The sequence below is a fragment of the Callorhinus ursinus genome, unplaced genomic scaffold, assembly GCF_003265705.2.
Source record: "Callorhinus ursinus isolate GAN/ISIS: 27379988/994484 unplaced genomic scaffold, GSC_fseal_2.0 scaffold1, whole genome shotgun sequence".
Classification (NCBI taxonomy): Eukaryota; Metazoa; Chordata; class Mammalia; order Carnivora; family Otariidae; genus Callorhinus; species Callorhinus ursinus.
The window spans coordinates 30,373,838-30,391,994 of record NW_027397063.1 but is presented as its reverse complement, the minus strand read 5'-3'; positions in this window follow the sequence as shown (position 1 = coordinate 30,391,994).

Sequence of the window (18,157 nt, the reverse complement as noted above, 5' to 3'; positions counted from 1 at the left end):
GGTTCCACCCTTGTTCCTTCCTTGCTTCCTCAGCATCCAGTTATCCCTGTGAGCTCCATAAATCACCCCATGAAATTTCCTTTTGCTTAAATTAGCTTCAGTTTCCCTTGTTCGCTGTCCCAAATTCCTAACAGACACACCATGGATTCTCCCAGAGGCACTGACTGCATTCCTTGGGCTCAGAGCACGCCTTATGGTTCCCAGCAACAAGCACTGAGACGAGGATATTTCACTTATAATGAAAATGAAGTAGCACAAAAAGATGGTGTTAGACTCATCCTCTAATTTATTCTTATACATTTTTCCTTGTGATTAGTGTAGCTAGTAGTTAAAACTGTTGCTTGGATGCAAACAAAAATGCCAGAAAACTATTTTGCTAGATAGTAAAAAGCTACTGACTTTTATACCAGATTATTCTTACAGCAATTACACAGCTGACATGCAGAAGCCTTGAAGATAGGTGGCCCTTGGGACAGCAAACAAGAAGTTTGAAATAAATGAAACTCAAACACCAGAATCATGTTGATGGTCAGCACTGCTCCTCCTGGCAAGAAAGCGGATTCTCCTCTTCCAAGAAACAATTTGCATGACACTTGCTGTAGACATTATTTTCCTCCCGGCCACACATTAATTGACTACCCAGGTGCTTAGAGTAACGAGAGTAACACCAAGTGCTTATTAAAAAAAAAAAAAAAAAAAAAAAAAAGGAAAAAACCTTTCAAGGAAGCACAAAGTAATCACAAACATGATTGCCTTGATAATAATTAATGCCTGGGGGCTAGCTTGTAGCCTAAGTCAATAATGGTTATTTTTCCCCATCTCAAATCCATAAAATTCCAGACACGATTCTTTCTCCACACCCCTTGCCAGAAGGGCTAAAAGCAAGTCTGTGTCAAATTCTTGATTCCATATCTGTTGCAGGCACAATGCAAGAGATAAAACCTAATGAGTTTCTACAAACACAAACAATTTGTTAGCATTGACTGGTCACTTCAGTGAAAGAACCAGTCAATTTAATCAAATTGGCCAAACTGGCCTTAAGCTGAAGTGACAAATGGATGCAGTCAAAATAATCAAACTAAGTAAATAGACTGGATGTGTTCACTTCAGTATCCTTATTATGGTTCCGAATCTTAACATGTTTGCTAATAAGCCCTAGCCCCTGCTGTGTGAAACAAAACAAAACAAAACAAAAAGCACAAAACATTAGTTTTGGGGAACACAAAGCAAGATTCCTGCTCACCCCAGTGGTCATAGCCGATCATCTGAATGAGTAAAACAGGTAGGCAAATGGAATAAACCTTTCCCCCTACCTCTTGACTGAGGGCATGCCCAGGAGTGCTACACCAGGTTTTCTAATCATTGGCATGTGAAGAATCCAGAAGAGACATTGCCCCTAGCCACAGTATAATTGGTTATATACATACAGCATAAACATACGTTTACTGGACAGCGGACACAGGAATACTGAATTAGAAAACATACCCAAGTGACTCCACCAGGACTCTAAGAAGAATAGACAGCAGAGAGGGCTTTCTAAAGCCCCAAACAATCATGGTAATTCACTTCCAACTGGTGCCCTGCTGGCATTCTTCCTAAGCAGACAGGGGAGAGCGGCTGCATCTCTCAGATAACAAGGTAATTAATGTTAAAAAGGGAGACCATATTGAGGAGGGTCAGTTGTAGCCTCAGAATTATAAAAAAGGTAGAATTAAAGAGCCTATTTCCATTTGGCTCTAACTTTTTTTTCTGAGCCTTATTTTAAAAAAGATTCGAAAAGGCAGGGCTAGAGACGTTAATAAACAAAAGCTATTACAGGAAAATGAAATTCGTTTCCTCTTAGCCTCTTTCCATTTCAGAACTTTTCTGAAGCCCCAGTGGCATTTCATAACCCAACCTTTCAAAATTAGTTTCATCTACTTAAAACAATATCACATCACAGAATTTGTTCACAAACACCTTTAGAGGTGATGCCATCCTTTCAATGAACTAAAGATCTGCCTCACCCTCCCACCCTGATTCTCCTCATTACAGGTAAATACATAATCACTATTTGTTAATTGCTCGAACGCTACTGACCGGGAGTACAATTATTGTAGCATGACATCTGCAGGAATTTTATCATCAGAAGATGGTGATGAGCTTGCAGAGGGTTATATGGGAGGATTATACAAGACTTACATGTCCTACATTAAAAGGAAAGACTAAGAGAAATTTATTTTTTTAAAGATTTTTATTTATCTGAGGCACCTGGGTGGGCAGTCGGTTAAGTGTCTGAATCCTGGTTTCGGCCCAGGTTGTGATCTGAGGGTCGGGAGATCAAGCCCCACATTAGGCTTATGCTCAGCGAGGAGTCTGCTTGATTTTCTCTCCCCCTCCTGTCCCTCTCGCTCATGCACTTTCTCTCTCTAATAAGTAAATAAAAATCTTTAAATTTTTTTAAATTTAAATTTTTTAAAGATGTATTTATTTATTAGAGAGAGAAAGAGAGGGAGAGAGAGCATGAAGGAGCAGAGGAAGAGGGACAGGCGACTCCATGCTGAGTGTGGAGCCCAACATGGGACTTGACCCCACCACCCTAAGATCACAACCTGCGCCAAAATCAAAAGTCCAACATGTAACTAACTGAGCCACTCAGCACCCCAAGACTAGGAGAAATTTAATACCACTTTTAAATCCATGATATTGATTTCCTAATAAATGACAATAGCAAATCTTGTATTTATCAAACAAAGGAAATGTGTAGCCTTATGCAAAGGCTAAAAGAAATCAATCAAACCACAAGACATATTAGTTAGGTTTACTCAGAGAAGCTGTAATCCTAAAAATGTAATAGCTAACGTGTACTAAATACTCTCTGCTAGATACTAGGCTTAGTGTTTTAATATGTATTAGTACATTTACTAAATAAATAAAAATATGTGTTAGTACATTTAAACTTCATAACAACCTTAAGAAGTAGTTACAGTTGTTATCCTCATTGTTTTAAGATGAGAAAACTGAGGTACAGAGAAGTTGAAATTGACAAGGATAACACAGTTAAGCTGAAGAGCTAAGGTTTGAACTCAGAAAATCTAGCTCCATGATCCAAACTCTTAATCTATACATAGAGTAGCCCTTAAAATAAAACATCTGGATATCTGTACAAGGGAAATACTATACATAGTTTTGAATACAATGTTGGAGCAGCAGGGTACCCCTCCAAGGAGCGCTAATATTAATGGTAGAAGAAAATAGAGTAAGGAGTATATAACTTCTTCATAGCATAAAAAAAAAAAAGCCTACATTTTTCAAAACACATTTTTGATATTATTTACTTATATATGTATATGTACCACACTCCTATACTTAGTACTTAGTGGCAAAATATATATCCAGAAACAACACCCATTACAGATTTTTTTGTTTTAATTTCTTTATATTTACCTATGATACCTACGTTTTTTAAAATGAGTATGCGTGTGTTACTTTTTAATCATAAATTTAATTGATCAGTTTGGATTTGGAGAAAGCTCTCTTGAATGATATTACTTCATGATAAGTCTTAACAAGTTTCTAGAGACTGTATGTATAACACCAACTAGAAACTTATGTCCACAGTCATGATAGGACAATTGAATGGTCTCATTAAAATCCTGGTAGATAGAGAACAGGTCAGAACTTTAGAAATTTGGATTCAAACTGAAATGCACAGTTAGCTAAAATCTATGACATTGTCTATTTCTTAAAATATTTAACACATGCTAAATGACTATGGTAGGCAATATAGCCCCCAGCCGTCCTTCCAACCTCTTGGCCCTCCTGTGTCTGCAAGCACACACAGCCCACCACCAATTCCAGAACAGCAAAGCGGCAAAGGAAAATAAAAGGAAGTAGTCACAAGAAGTCTCTGAATATTTTATAGTATTCAGAGACCAATTTTATCATTTTGACCAAAGCCAAACAGCTCACAACTCCTGAGACAGAGGTATGCCATAAACACAGGAAAAGGACAGTCCTGATTCTCACGCAAAGGAAGTCCACACAGCATTTTTACCCAGGAGACAGTCTGCCTCATTAACCTTTAGGTGATGGCAACTGAGGGAGACAGCAGAAAAAAGGGGTTGGAACAGCTCAAGGAGAAATGACAACAAGTCAGAAGTAAGATGGGTTGTGACAGGGACGATCTCCAAAGGAAAGAAAAAAACATGGCAATCGGCAACGCAAATGGAAAGTGACAGGAAGAAACTGTTTGGGACTGTAAATTAGCTCAGTGGGAAAAGAAGTGGAACATGCATTGGAGTGAAACCACTGAATTATGGGATTATGCCCCCAGAACTCTTAGCATAGCAATATTGTCTCCTAGCCAACAGAGCAGGACTAGATTTATTATATATACACATCCTCCTGCCTTCTTCATCCTGTTCTCAGAGAAGCAGCGAAGTCAATTGCGACTAGAAAATTAACCAGCTCTTTCCTTTTTTGCCTCTTCTTTGCTTCCCAAATTAGTGAGAAAATGTAAATGTGAATTTTCCCTCTGTGGCTGGCTTATCACAGATGGTGACACATTAGAAAATCCTGGTGAGAAAATTGAATTCCAGTTTTCTTCTCTCCATCAAGGCTGATGTCCCTTTGAGTGTGCTAATGGACCCTCTCCTATTTAGAGTCGCGTACATTTACTTTTAACTCTTTTCTATCAAAGGTCATTTAAAATGAAGAAACCTGATGATGTAAATGTCTCCACTGATTCCCTGTGTTTGAACCTCAGGTGTTTCACTTTGTATTTCCCCTATAGGCATTCTTAATAGATTGTCTGTGGAAGGCCCCCCGACTCTGAAATCTAGGTCACCAATGGATTGCTCCTTGCTTAGCATCCACTTTCTTTTTTGTTTGTAGGGACAGCCCTAGTCCACTTCAAATTAAAGATATTTAACACATCTCTAAATACTGTGAAATATCGCAGACTTCTACAATCTAGTTCAATGGGAGCACATCAGCTCACACTTCCTGAATGTTGGACAGCAAAGAGCTGTGACCACTCTACGCTCTACCCCATGCAGTCTAGCCTTTCAATGAGTACCCAAATAAACACGTAACATGCTGTGTGTTCAGTGCCTCTCTGCATGCATTACTCGCTTCATAACAGATGCTTAAAGATGAAGAACAATAGTAGTCAGGAAGTAGGTTTGCTTGGATAGAGACTGTGAAACAGGCTTTTTTTTTTTTTTATGCAGGTTTTGAATCGAATGCATATATACAAAATAAAAAACAAAACCTAGGGATCCTTTAAAACCTTTAAAGTCCTGCTGTGTTCTAGAATAAAATGGCTGTTTTGTAACAAAGCACAGAGGGATGAGGTAATGGGAGGGCATGGTAAGACACTCTTAAATATGCATTTTAAGCCCCTACGCTAGATGAAATTTTCCCTCCCTGGAGAAAATGAGTCATTTGCAGGGTTTGGACAGATATTCATTAATTAGGAAAGTCTGAGAGAAAAGCTAGCATGAGTATGGTCTGGAAATCCATCACCTCATCATCTACCACATCTCAGATGGGCAACAGCAGGAGCTGCTAAAATGCAAGAATATACAGAAGACTTGAACTACTTTCTCCAGCTCACTCCAATCTCCTTCAAGAGAGAAAGAAGTATGACATTCTGAGATTCAATGTCCACACTCTTCAGGTGAGGGGAAGCTTTGAGACAGAGATGAGAAACTGTTGACCTCCCTCGAGTTTCACTTCAAGGTGTCCCACTAGGAGATCAATTCTGCAATTTTCTTGTCTGAGAGATGTAAGAGAAAATATCAGACAGCCTATGTGAGTTTTCACAAATTTGGGGGAGATTTTCCCAGATGAGTGAGAAGTGCTACCTGAAAGAGGAGGGGCTTCACACCATCCCAGCAGGCAGGAGCAGGAAGCTGAACGAGGAGGTGGAACAAGGCAGGGAGTATATTTCAGTGCAGAGGAGAGCCTAGGTGGAGGTGATGTACAGAGCACCAGGTGACATTCACACTCATTACTAGTATTATCTGTAGGAGGAACTGACAATCCCAGAGCTTGGAAGTGACCACAGCAGGGACACTGCTGGATGCTGTTCACTGGGAAATATAAAGCCTTGAGCAAGACTGAAGACTCAAAGAGAATAGTGTTTTCAAAAAGGAGGGGATGCATTTATTTCAGATCTATGAACTGTGGCCTTGTAGAATCAAATACCTCAGAGACTATATATTAAGGCTAACTATTGAATATTTTTATAAAAATTGCTGGCGCAGTTGTCTTAGCTCCAATGAGTAAAACTGATATAGTTTCTAATGAAAATAAGACTCTTAACCTACAGAAAATAATTAGAGGTACAGAAAAATATTTAAAATTGTCTTTTTAGCATATTATCTTTAATATTGTGCTGTCCATTTCAGTAGGAAAATAAATATCTGTAAAACCTAAAATTATTTAAAAATAGTTTTTTGTAGTTTCAGAATATGGACTTCTAAAAAAAAGCAAAACAGAAAGAGATGATCTGTATTCTTATAAATGCTTTAAAGTAAACTATATGGAAATTTTAAAAGTTAAGCCTAAGATAAAAAATACAGGATGTTGAAATTTTAAACTTAGTTTAATAATTAAAATTCTGAAAGGACAGAATATGGGTCAATTTCAGCAAATAATATTGTTTAAAAATATTGTTTAGTAATTTCTAAAAGGAATTATTAAGCCTCATAAGAATCAATAAAATCAACCAATAAAAGTAACAAGGTCAACAATATCAGGTTTTATTTCACAAAAATTCAGAGTAGATAATAAATATATATACCTTTTAGGGTTGGTGAAAAATAAGAAAATAATCATCACATTAAATCCAGGAAGAAACAAAACAGTCTACAATCCCTTATCTGAAACCTCGAAGCCATTGGAATTTGCATATATCATATACTATGTAAACTTTCCATCCATACTCTTACAATGTTTCTCAATATTCACACCAAGTGGGATAAATAAAAGTATCAATGGTAATATTAGTATAGTCAAGTTTAGTCACCAAATGTGATTCGGCGCCAAACCATTGGGGGAAAAAAGTATTTTGTTGTTTTCATCGTTTACTACATCATAGAATTGTAGAAATAGGGTTATGTACCTGTATTTAATATACACACAAATCTAAGAACTTCATTGACAATAAACTTTCACTGTCTTTGAACAGTTCCACCAGCTATGATAATTTAACTGGAATGTGAAAGACTAGAGTCTATGTTGTGCTGACTTGCAGAGAGGACTCTACAGCCAACAATGCTATGCAGAAATTCATATGTGCCAAAAGGAGAATGACTGAATTCAGAATGTGAACAGAAAGAGATTTCTGAGTAGTGTTGAAATAGAATTTCAAATGATGTAAATAAGTTATTAGTGTTAAAATTTTAATCACTTCATTATGTTATTGAGACACTGAGTACATCCATTGTAGAGCTTCTCATCCTTGTATCCTCCAGGCAGGAATCACAGTGGACAATACATACTTTAAAAGGTCTCCTTGATTTCAGGAGGAGTCTTATGATGGTGAACATGGTTACCATAAGGCAGCATGGCCTGAATAGCAATCAGAATGATATGACCATTAGACTTCTTTTGTAATAGCTTACTGATTTTGGCATCTCTAGGACTGAAATAGATAGGAAATTGAGTCAAAACCCTACTGTGTAACAACAAAAATCATAGGTCTGGTGAACAAAAGCCTAATATGAATCAATACAACAAATAGTCATGATCTTTCATTCAATGCCCAGATCTGAGTCAGTCTGTATACTAGGAGTCCTTTTTAAAAAGGACTGTGTCACCTTAAGACTGATAGTTCTACAAGTATATATTTCTGGATACTTCTCCTAAGGGACCTGAAATCATTTACCGTGTAACTGAACTGGAGAAAGGAAATGAGATTACTAGATACTGGGTTGATGTGATGATACTCTCTGGGCACTGTGGTTTGAATGTCAGGTGATAAATGGAATTTTGGTCCAGGTCTGTCTTTGCTTTCCCACTTTCAGAAGGCAAAGTTGAAATAGACATGCTTAACAACTGATAGAATTAATAATTAGATATGTTTATTCAAATAATCATCATACTTTTATTTTTGTGACACCAAATAGTGTAGTTTGAAGTTACTATTTAAGAAGTTAACCTGGAATTTTAAGAAGTTAATCTTCACATGTGAAGAGTTATCCATCCTCATTTTATCATATAATTGATCTACAGAGGAGCAACATTTGCTACCCCAAAATGTATTCCTTTGACATTTGGATTGTTTTAGGTAGAATATTTTTAAGAAATCAAAGTTTCAACAAGTTTTTTTCATTTGCCTCCCCACTAATTACCTAAAAGAATTTAGATAGCTCCCATCTAGAAACAGGTTCTCTAAAGAGACTATGGTATAACACGAACTAGCTGTTGTAGACGGGGAGGAACCAAGCAAAATTTCCTCTGTATGACCCACTGTTCTTGGATGGTCAAGCAAAGATTTGTTTATCCAACATTTACTTTTTCACTTCTCCCCTTAAACTTCCTTTCTTTCCGTTGAAAACCCCAGATTCCCGCCCCTTTCTCTTTTGTACAAAATGACAAAAATAATTCATTTTGTCTGTTTTCAAAATCATTCATGTTTATTTGGATTCCCCCTACATAATTAAATTAGATTTTTCTCCTGTTAATCAGTCTCATGTCAATGATTCTTAGACCAGCCAGAAGAATCTTGAAGGATAAAGCCTTACCTCCCCAGCAATCAAAAGACTGTAAAGTTTGATTTATGAGGTTCTGCTAATTTTCTTTAACAGCAAAGACATATGAAAAGGCAATTCCTTAATACTATCAAACATAATTTTATTCAAAGAGCTTCCCAACCAAGGTGCTGCAGAAAGAATCTTGGTTTTAATTTGATAATTGTAACTCTTTTGTTGTGATTAAAAGTTCTCTTCACCACCTCTCACCTTAGAGCAGAGAATGAAATATATATAATTAGATTTATTTTAGATAAGTTTGCAAATATAAGGAGTATATTTTATATGCAATATATAGAGGTCATATAATACAGCTGAAATAATAAAAATACAAGTAAATCAATCTTGACAAAATCAGTATGAATTAGGTCCTCTTACTCTCCCCTTTTTAGAGATGAGGAAATTGAGGCACAAACTGATTTAGTAATTTCCCCAAGATCACACAGCTAGTAATTGGGGCCGTGTGTGAGGGGTTAGCTCCCAACTTCACAGTTTGACCCCAGTGTACATGCTCCTAGTTCTTATTCTACTTATAAGTAAGAACTTAGAGCTAAGAGAAATATGATGATATGAGTTCTTTGCTGCTATACTGAATTTTCCTGATCAGAATAAGGAGAATGTGCTTTCAGAACCAGCTAGTAAAAACAGAGTAAGGACAAAACATTTCTCATACAAGTAAGAACAGCCAAAAATATTGTGCATGCCCCACTCTTGGTTGTCCTGGTTATAAGGACTTTACCTAACAATACCAAGATTATAATATGAAAAGTCACACATGCAAAGGAAAGGATGTAAATAGTAGTAAGAGGTGGTAATCTGTGTTTTAGCTAGCTCTACCTTTGGGAAAGGTCTAGACAGGGACTTTTGCAGTGGACAACAGATAAATGTTCAGACTTGTATTATAAATAGAAGGCATTGTATTAAGTCTTCCAAGACTTGGAAGAAGCTTTAGTGTAGGCTAAAAATTGTGGATCTATTTCTTCTTGTGACACTTGGCTGAGAAACATGGTAACTGTAGAACCCGGTACTTTTTTTTTTTCCATTTGACCTTTTACTAAAGTCAAGGAGAGTTGAGCCCACTCAGGGGCTAATGGGAAGAGAAAAACATTTTGTTGTTTTTATTGTGTTACATAGAAAATCCTGAATATGACACTATAGTTTGTTTCAAATGACAAAACCAGTTTAAACTACTTAATGTCAATATAGTGGTAACATGCGACTAGGAATTCTGAAATGTCTAGATACAGGTTTCAACCTATGTGGTCAGGATTCTCTTTTCTAATTCCTACTTTCCTGAGTGTTTGTTGATTCATTCTTAAAACTCCTCACATAGTGAAAAAAAAAAAAAAAAAGAAAAGAAAAGAAAAAAATCAACATCAAGAGCTCTACCTTAGTATATAAAGAAAACATTTTTTTTCTCCTCTTGGTCCCATACATTCATAAAACACACACACACACACCCCCTCAGAATAGCTGTTAATCTGTCCCATGTCTAGACCTCGACCAATTAATTACTTGATCAGGAGAAGGTGGGAGAATAATCTGATTTGGCAAATTTGGGTTACATCCCTATAGGTGGTGCTAGGGCCTGACGGTGGCCTCAAGTCAGAAATGCTGACGAAGTATAGGAGAGGAGTGCTTACTTAAAGAAACCCTGGACTTCCATAGTATTTATAAATGTATAATTAGGTTTCTTTTCCTTTCTCTTCAATATTCTATTTCCTTTCCAATGTTCCAAAGCTTGCAACTTATTTCCAAGATTAAAGCATTTAGATATGTGGATTTTTAAAAAAATGGATTTAAATGTATGTAAGTGAAGGAGTTCAAAGTATTATTCATTAGAGAAAACTAAAAATTACATTTAATTAAAAAATCACTAAGATTTTCCTTTTAGAGGATTTGTTTAATAAAGTATAGCATTATAAAAATTTAAAAATATGTATTAACTTGGACCAAGAGAAACATTTTCTTAAAAAATAAAACCCATCTTTTTATTTTATTTTATTATGTTATGTTAATCACCATACATTACATCATTAGTTTTTGATGTAGTGTTCCATGATTCATTGTTTGCGTATAACACCCAGTGCTTCATGCCGAACGTGCCCTCCTTAATACCCATCGCCAGGCTAACCCCTCCCACACGCCCCTCTCCTCTAGAACCCTCAATTTGTTTCTTAGAGTCCATAGTCTCTCATGGTTTGTCTCCGCATCCGATTCTCCCCCCATTCATTTTTCCCTTCCTGCTATCCTTTTTTTTAAACATATAATGTAGTATTTGTTTCAGAGGTACAGGTCTGTGATTCAACAGTCTTACACAATTCACAATGCTTACTATAGCACATACCCTCCCCAGTGTCTATCACCCAGCCACCCCCCCACCACTCCAGCAACCCTCAGTTTGCTTCCTGAGATTAAGAATTCCTCATATCAGTGAGGTCATATGATACATGTCTTTCTCTGATTGCCTTATTTCACTCAGCATAACACCCTCCAGTTCCATCCACGTCGTTGCAAATGGCAAGATCTCATTCTTTTTGATGGTTGCATAATATTCCATTGTGTATATATACCACATCTTCTTTATCCATTCATCTGTCGATGGACAGCTTGGCTCTTTCCACAGTTTGGCTATTGTGGACATTGCTGCTATAAACATTGGGGTGCACGTACCCCTTCGGATCCCGACATTTGTATCTTTGTGGTAAATACCCAGTAGTGCAATTGCTGGATCGAATGGTAGCTCTATTTTCAACTGTTTGAGGAACCTCCATACTGTTTGCCAAAGTGGCTGCACCAGCTTGCATTCCCACCAACAGTGTAGGAGGGTTCCCCTTTCTCCACATCCCCGCCAACACCTGTCGTTTCCTGACTTGTTAATTTTAGCCATTCTGACGGGTGTGAGGTGGTATCTCATGGAGGTTTGGATTTGGATTTCCCTGATGCCGAGCGATGTTGAGCACTTTTTCATGTGTCTGTTGGCCATTTGGATGTCTTCTTTGGAAAAATGTCTGTTCATGTCTTCTGCCCATTTCTTGATTGGATTATTTGTTCTTTGGGTGTTGAGTTTGATCAGTTCTTTATAGATTTTGGATACTAGCCCTTTAACTGATATGGCATTTGCAAATATCTTCTCCCATTCTGTTGGTTGTCTTTTGGTTTTGTGGACTGTTTCTTTTGCTGTGCAAAAGCTTTTTATCTTGATGAAGTCTCAATAGTTCTTTTTTCCCCTTGCTTTCCTTGCCTTTGGTGATGTTTCTAGGAAGAAGTTGCTGTGGCCGAGGTCAAAGAGGTTGCTGCCTGTGTTCTCCTTTAGGATTTTGATGGACTCCTGTCTCATATTTAGGTCTTTCAACCATTTTGAGTCTATTTTTGTGTGTGGTGTAAGGAAATGGTCCAGTCTCATTCTTCTGCATGTGGCTGTCCAATTTTCCCAACACCATTTGTTGAAGAGACTTTTTTTCACTGGATGTTCTTTCCTGCTTTGTTGAAGACAACTCTGACCACAGAGTTGAGGGTCCATTTCTGGGCTCTCTATTCTGTTCCACTGATCTATGTGTCTGTTTTAGTGCCAGTACCATACTGTCTTGATCCCAATCAAAAGACACAGCACATCAGATTGGAAAAAAAAACAAGACCCATTGATATGCTGTCTTCAAGAGACTCATTTTAGATCCACAGGCACCCCCGGATTGAAAGTGAGGGGGTGGAGAACCATTTACCATGCTAATTGACACCAAAAGAAAACTGGGGTGGCAATCCTTATATCAGACAAATTACATTTTAAACCAAAGGCTATAATAAGAGATGAGGAAGGGTCTATCCTACTTAAAGGGTCTATCCAACAAGAAGATCTAACAATTGTAAATATCTATGTCCCTAACATGGGAGCAGCCAATTATATAAGCCAATTAATAACAAAAGCAAAGAAACACATCAACAACAATACAATAACAGTGGGGGACTTTAACACCCCCCTGACTGAAATGGACAGATATCTAAGCAAAAGATCAACAGGAAATAAAGACTTTAAATGACACACTGGACCAAATGGACTTCACAGATCTATTCAGAACATTCCATCCCAAAGCAACAGAATACACATTCTTCTCTAATGCCCATGGAACATTCTCCAGAATAGATCACATTCTAGGTCACAAATCAGGTCTCAACTGATACCAAAAGACTGGGAACATTCCCTGCATATTTTCAGACCACAATGCTTTGAAATTAGAACTCAATCACAAGAGGAAATTCAGAAAAAACTCAAATAAATGGAGACTAAAGAGCATCCTCCTGAAGAATGAATGGGTTAACCAGGAAATTAAAGAAGAATTAAAAAAAATTCACGGAAACAAATGAAAATGAAAACACAACTGTTCAAAATCTTTGGGATGTGGAAAAGCAGTACTAAGAGGAAAGTATATAGTAATACAAGCCTTTCTCAAGAAACAAGAAAGGTCTCAAACACACAACCTAACCCTACACCTAAAGGAGCTGGAGAAAGAACAACAAATAAAGCCTAAACTCAGCAGGAGAAGAGAAATAATAAAGATTAGAGCAGAAATCAATGAAATAGAAACCAAAAGAACAGTAGAACAGATCAATGAAACTAGGAGCCGGTTCTTTGAAAGAATAAGATTGATAAACCCCTGGCCAGACTTATCAAAAAGAAAAATGACCCAAATAAATAAAATCATGAATGAATGAGGAGAGATCACAATCAACACCAAAGAAATACAAACAGTTATAAGAACATATTATGAGCAACTATATTCCAGCAAATTAGATAATCTGGAAGAAATGGATGCATTCCTAGAGATGATCAACTACCAAAACTGAACCAGGAAGAAATAGAAAACCTGAACAGATCTATAACAGTAATCAGTAATCAAAAATCTCCCAAAAAACAGAAGCCCAGGGCCAGATGGCTTCCCAGGGGAATTCTACCAAACATTTAAAGAATTAATACCTATTCTTCTGAAACTGTTCCAAAAAATAGAAATGGAAGGAAAAGTTCCAAACCCATTTTATGAGGCCATCATTACCTTGATCCCAAAACCAGACAAAGACCCCATCAAAAAGGAGAATTACAGACCAATATCCTTGATGAACATGGATGCAAAAATTCTCACCAAAATACTAGCCAATAGGATCCAACAGTACATTAAAAGGATTATTCACCACAACCAAGTGGAATTTATTCCTGGGCTGCAAGGTTGGTTCAACATCAGCAAATCAATCAATGTGATACAATACATAAATAAAAGAAAGAACAAGAATCATATGATCCTCTCCATAGATGCAGAAAAAGCATTTGACAAAGTACAGCGTCCTTTCTTGATCAAAACTCTTCCGAGTATAGAGATAGAGGGTACATACCTCAATATCATAAAAGCTATCTATGAAAATCCCACAGTGAATATCATTCTCAATGGGGAAAAACTGAGAGCTTTCCTCCTAAGGTCAGGAACATGGTGGGGATGTCCACTATCACCACTGCTGTTCAACATAGCACTAGAAGTCCTAGCCACAGCAATCAGACAACAAAAAGAAATAAAAATCATCCAAATCAACAAAGAAGAAGTCAAACTCTCTTTGCAAATGTTATGATACTTTCTGTGGAAAACCCAAAAGACTCCACCCCAAAACTGATAGAACGCATACAGGAATTCAGTAAAGTGGCAGGATATAAAATCAATGCACAGAAATCAGTGGCAATCCTATACATCACCAACAAGAGAGAAGAAAGAGAAATTAAGGAGTTGATCCCATTTACAATTGCACTCAAAACCATAAGTTACCTAGGAATAAATCTAACCAAAGAGACAAAGAATCTGTACTCAGAAAACTATGGAATACTCATGACAGAAATTGAAGAAGACACAAAGAAATGGAAAAATGTCCATGCCCATGGATTGGAAGAACAAATACTGTGAAAATGTCAATGCTACCTAGAGCAATCTACACATTTAATGCAATCCCTATCAAAATATCATCCACTTTTTTCAAAGAAATGGAACAAATAATCTTAAAATTTGTACGGAACCAGAAAAGACCCTGAATAGCCAGAAGAATGTTGAAAAAAGCAAAGCAAAGCTGGTGGCATTACAATTCCAGACTTCAAGCCCTATTACAAAACCCACCTTTCTAAAGGAACTTTCTTTAAAATTTTAAAAGCTATGCTCTCCTACCACACAATCTTGCAAGACTCGAAGTAGGCTGCAGAAGCTGAATTTTGCCACTGGTAGCTCTGTGTATTTTTGTATTGGAGAGAAAGGTACTCAAACTAGAAATAGATATTTACAGTCTATGTCACGTACATTTCAGTTTTTACTTTGTGTCGTACTTCCCAAGCACCCTTCATTAAAGTCATAAGCATTGACCTGTAGATTCAAAATTCACCTCTAAAATACTGGATATTTGCCCACTTCCAATTTTTCACATTCTCTATATTTTAGAGAAAATTGAGAATGATATCTAAACTCATTAATTTGATATGAATAACTTATTTAATGTAATTATATTCTGTCTAAAAAATTTTCCTTGCCTTGTACTTCTGTTTTCTGATATTAATACTATTGCTGATTATAAATGTTTACACGTTATATATACATTACATAAAAATTTAAAAAAGGTTTGAAGAGACAAAAAAAAAACTTTCCCTATTATCACTTAGAGAAGATCTCTGATATTTGATTTTTTTCTTCATATATACATACATTTTGAACAGTTAAATCCACATTAATAAACTTTTTTAGCACAAGTATTCTCTCATGTAATTAAGTCTTTTTTTCAATTTCATTTCACCATAAGAATCTATAATATTTTTTTTTCCCTGTCTCCTAAATACACATTCATGGGTCTGTTTCTGGACTCTATTTTCCAAGGGTTTATTAGTCTATTTTTTTTTCCCTCTCCTTGGACATGACTGTGGCCATTATTTCTATTTTTATTTATTTATTTATTTATTTATTTTACAGTATTGTTTCCCTTTAGATAGTGGGATGATAAGCAATGTTTATTTTCTCCCTTGTATTTTCTTAATTTTTTTCTACAGTATTAATTTCACTAAAAAAGGATATGTCCATTACACAAAAATATAAGGAGGGTCTGTCCTGTTATGTTATGTTAATCACCATACATTACATCATTATTTTTTGATGTAATGTTCCATGGTTCACTGTTTGCATATATCACCCAGTGCAGAGCCAAGATATCCATCAACAGACAAATGGAGAAAGAAGATGTGGTATATATACACAATGGAATATTATGTGGCCATCAAAAGGAATGAAATCTTGCCATTTGCAACGACAGGATGGAACTGGAGGGTGTTATTCTGAGCTAAATAAGTCAGAGAAAGCCATGTATCATATGATCTCACTGATAGGAGGAATTCTTAATCTCAGGAAACAAACTGAGGGTTGCTGGAGTGGTGAGGGGTAGGAGGGATGGGTGGCTGGGTGATAGACATTGGGGAGGGTATGTGTTATGGTGAGAGCTGTGAATTGTGCAAGACTTTTCAATCACACCTCTGAAACATAATACATTCTATGTTAAAAAAAAAAAGAAGATGGCAGGAGGGGAAGAATGAAGGGGGGAAATCGGAGCGGGGAGACAAACCATGAGAGATGATGGACTCTGAAAAACAAACTGAGGGTTCTAGAGGGGAAGGGGGTGGGAGGATGGGTTAGCCTGGTGATGGGCATTAAAGAGGGCACGTTCTGCATGGATCACTGTTTGTTAGTCTATTCTTAAACTAATACCACTCATTCTAGTTTTACAGTAAGTTTTGATCCCTTCTAGAGTAATTCCTGCCCATTGTGCTTCTTTAGAATGCCTTAGCAATTGCATTTCCCTATGAATTTTATAATTAGCTTGTCAATTTCCAGACAAATACATCCCCACACAAATCTGTGATGATTTTCACTAGTATTTTACTGAATTTATCAGTCAATTTGAGGATAAGATCCTCAAGTTTCTCCATTCCCTTTGCCTCTTTTTATCTCAATATACTTCAAACCATGATCATCATATATTCTCCATTGTTGTCTTTTTTTTTTTAAGCTTAATATCGTTTCATTGTCTTGAACATCTTTCATTAGATTTGGTTCTACTTGATTTAATAGGTTACTGTATAGAGTATTTTAAAGTTTCTTTTATGTTTATTGCTGCTGTAATATTATTCATTCTTGTACTGTGGAACATTTGTTCGTTAAGTTGAATGTGTGTATGTGTAGTGTATGTGTGTACATGTGCGAGTGATTTCTCTTCATCCTTTAGCACTTCACTGTTGCAGTTAAAAAATGTTACTTTTATAGGTGAAAATCCAATTTTATTATCTTAATTTTCATTTCTTTATTGAGGGTGAATATTTTTAAATGTTCATTAGCCATTATAACTGAATAATTAATGATTCTACAAGCTGCAGAGAAACTCTTATAGAAATATTAGTTGAATTCTGATCATATGTTTTATGAACAAGCATGTGGATCAGCCTTTATTTAATCATTGTTTTATTCTGTATAATACCATTTCCTAGGACTATGCTCTATAGTAATGCCTGAACCTTGAAACTCCTTTTAGGGTGTTGTTATTAACTGGATTCACTTACTCCATTCTTAGGATGCTGAAAGATTCCTGACACTCCAACTTTTTATTTATGACAAAGTATGTCTTAATACTTACTAAATCCTGACATAGATACAAGATTTTTTGTCATATGCTGTGAGAGAAATGAACATGATTTATTCCTTACTTTCAAGTGGTTGGCCATCTTGTAGCGTAGAAAGTCATGTGTGCAGTTAAATATAATCAAGGCTGGGAATAGAATCTGAAATTAGACAACTACAAAATTACAAATGGAACATAAATTTTACTTCATAGTTTTATTTGGTCCTATTGCTTTCTTAGATGCTAATGAGTCCCACCTGGCCACCTGTGGTAAAATAAGTTGATAAAAAGAAAATCTGAACTGATATAAAAGTTATATTAAAAAGCATAGATGGAAGACAAAAAAATGTTGCCTTAAGAATAGATAAAGGACCTATAAAGGTAGGATGGCATTTTCATTCCCTTTATCATGTATTTTAGGTTAATTTATAGATTTGTTCAATGAAAACTGGGTTGTGTACAGCCAGCCCCCATGTCCCCGAAAAAGCAGATTTTGGCTTTTCTTACCCTGCAGGTGTTACAATTAATTAAACCAGTGTTTCTATTTTGCAAGTACTATGATTGTGATAACAAGTGGTGATTAGTCCAGATAATATTGTTAGGCTCTCACTTTCCAGCTTAGGGGTATTGCTTTCATTCTAAGGTGTTGATTGTTTCTTATCTAACTTTGAAAATAAGATTAGATGCTTTTTAAACTGATGTCTCCTATATTGTCTAACTATGGAAATTTATATGGTAAC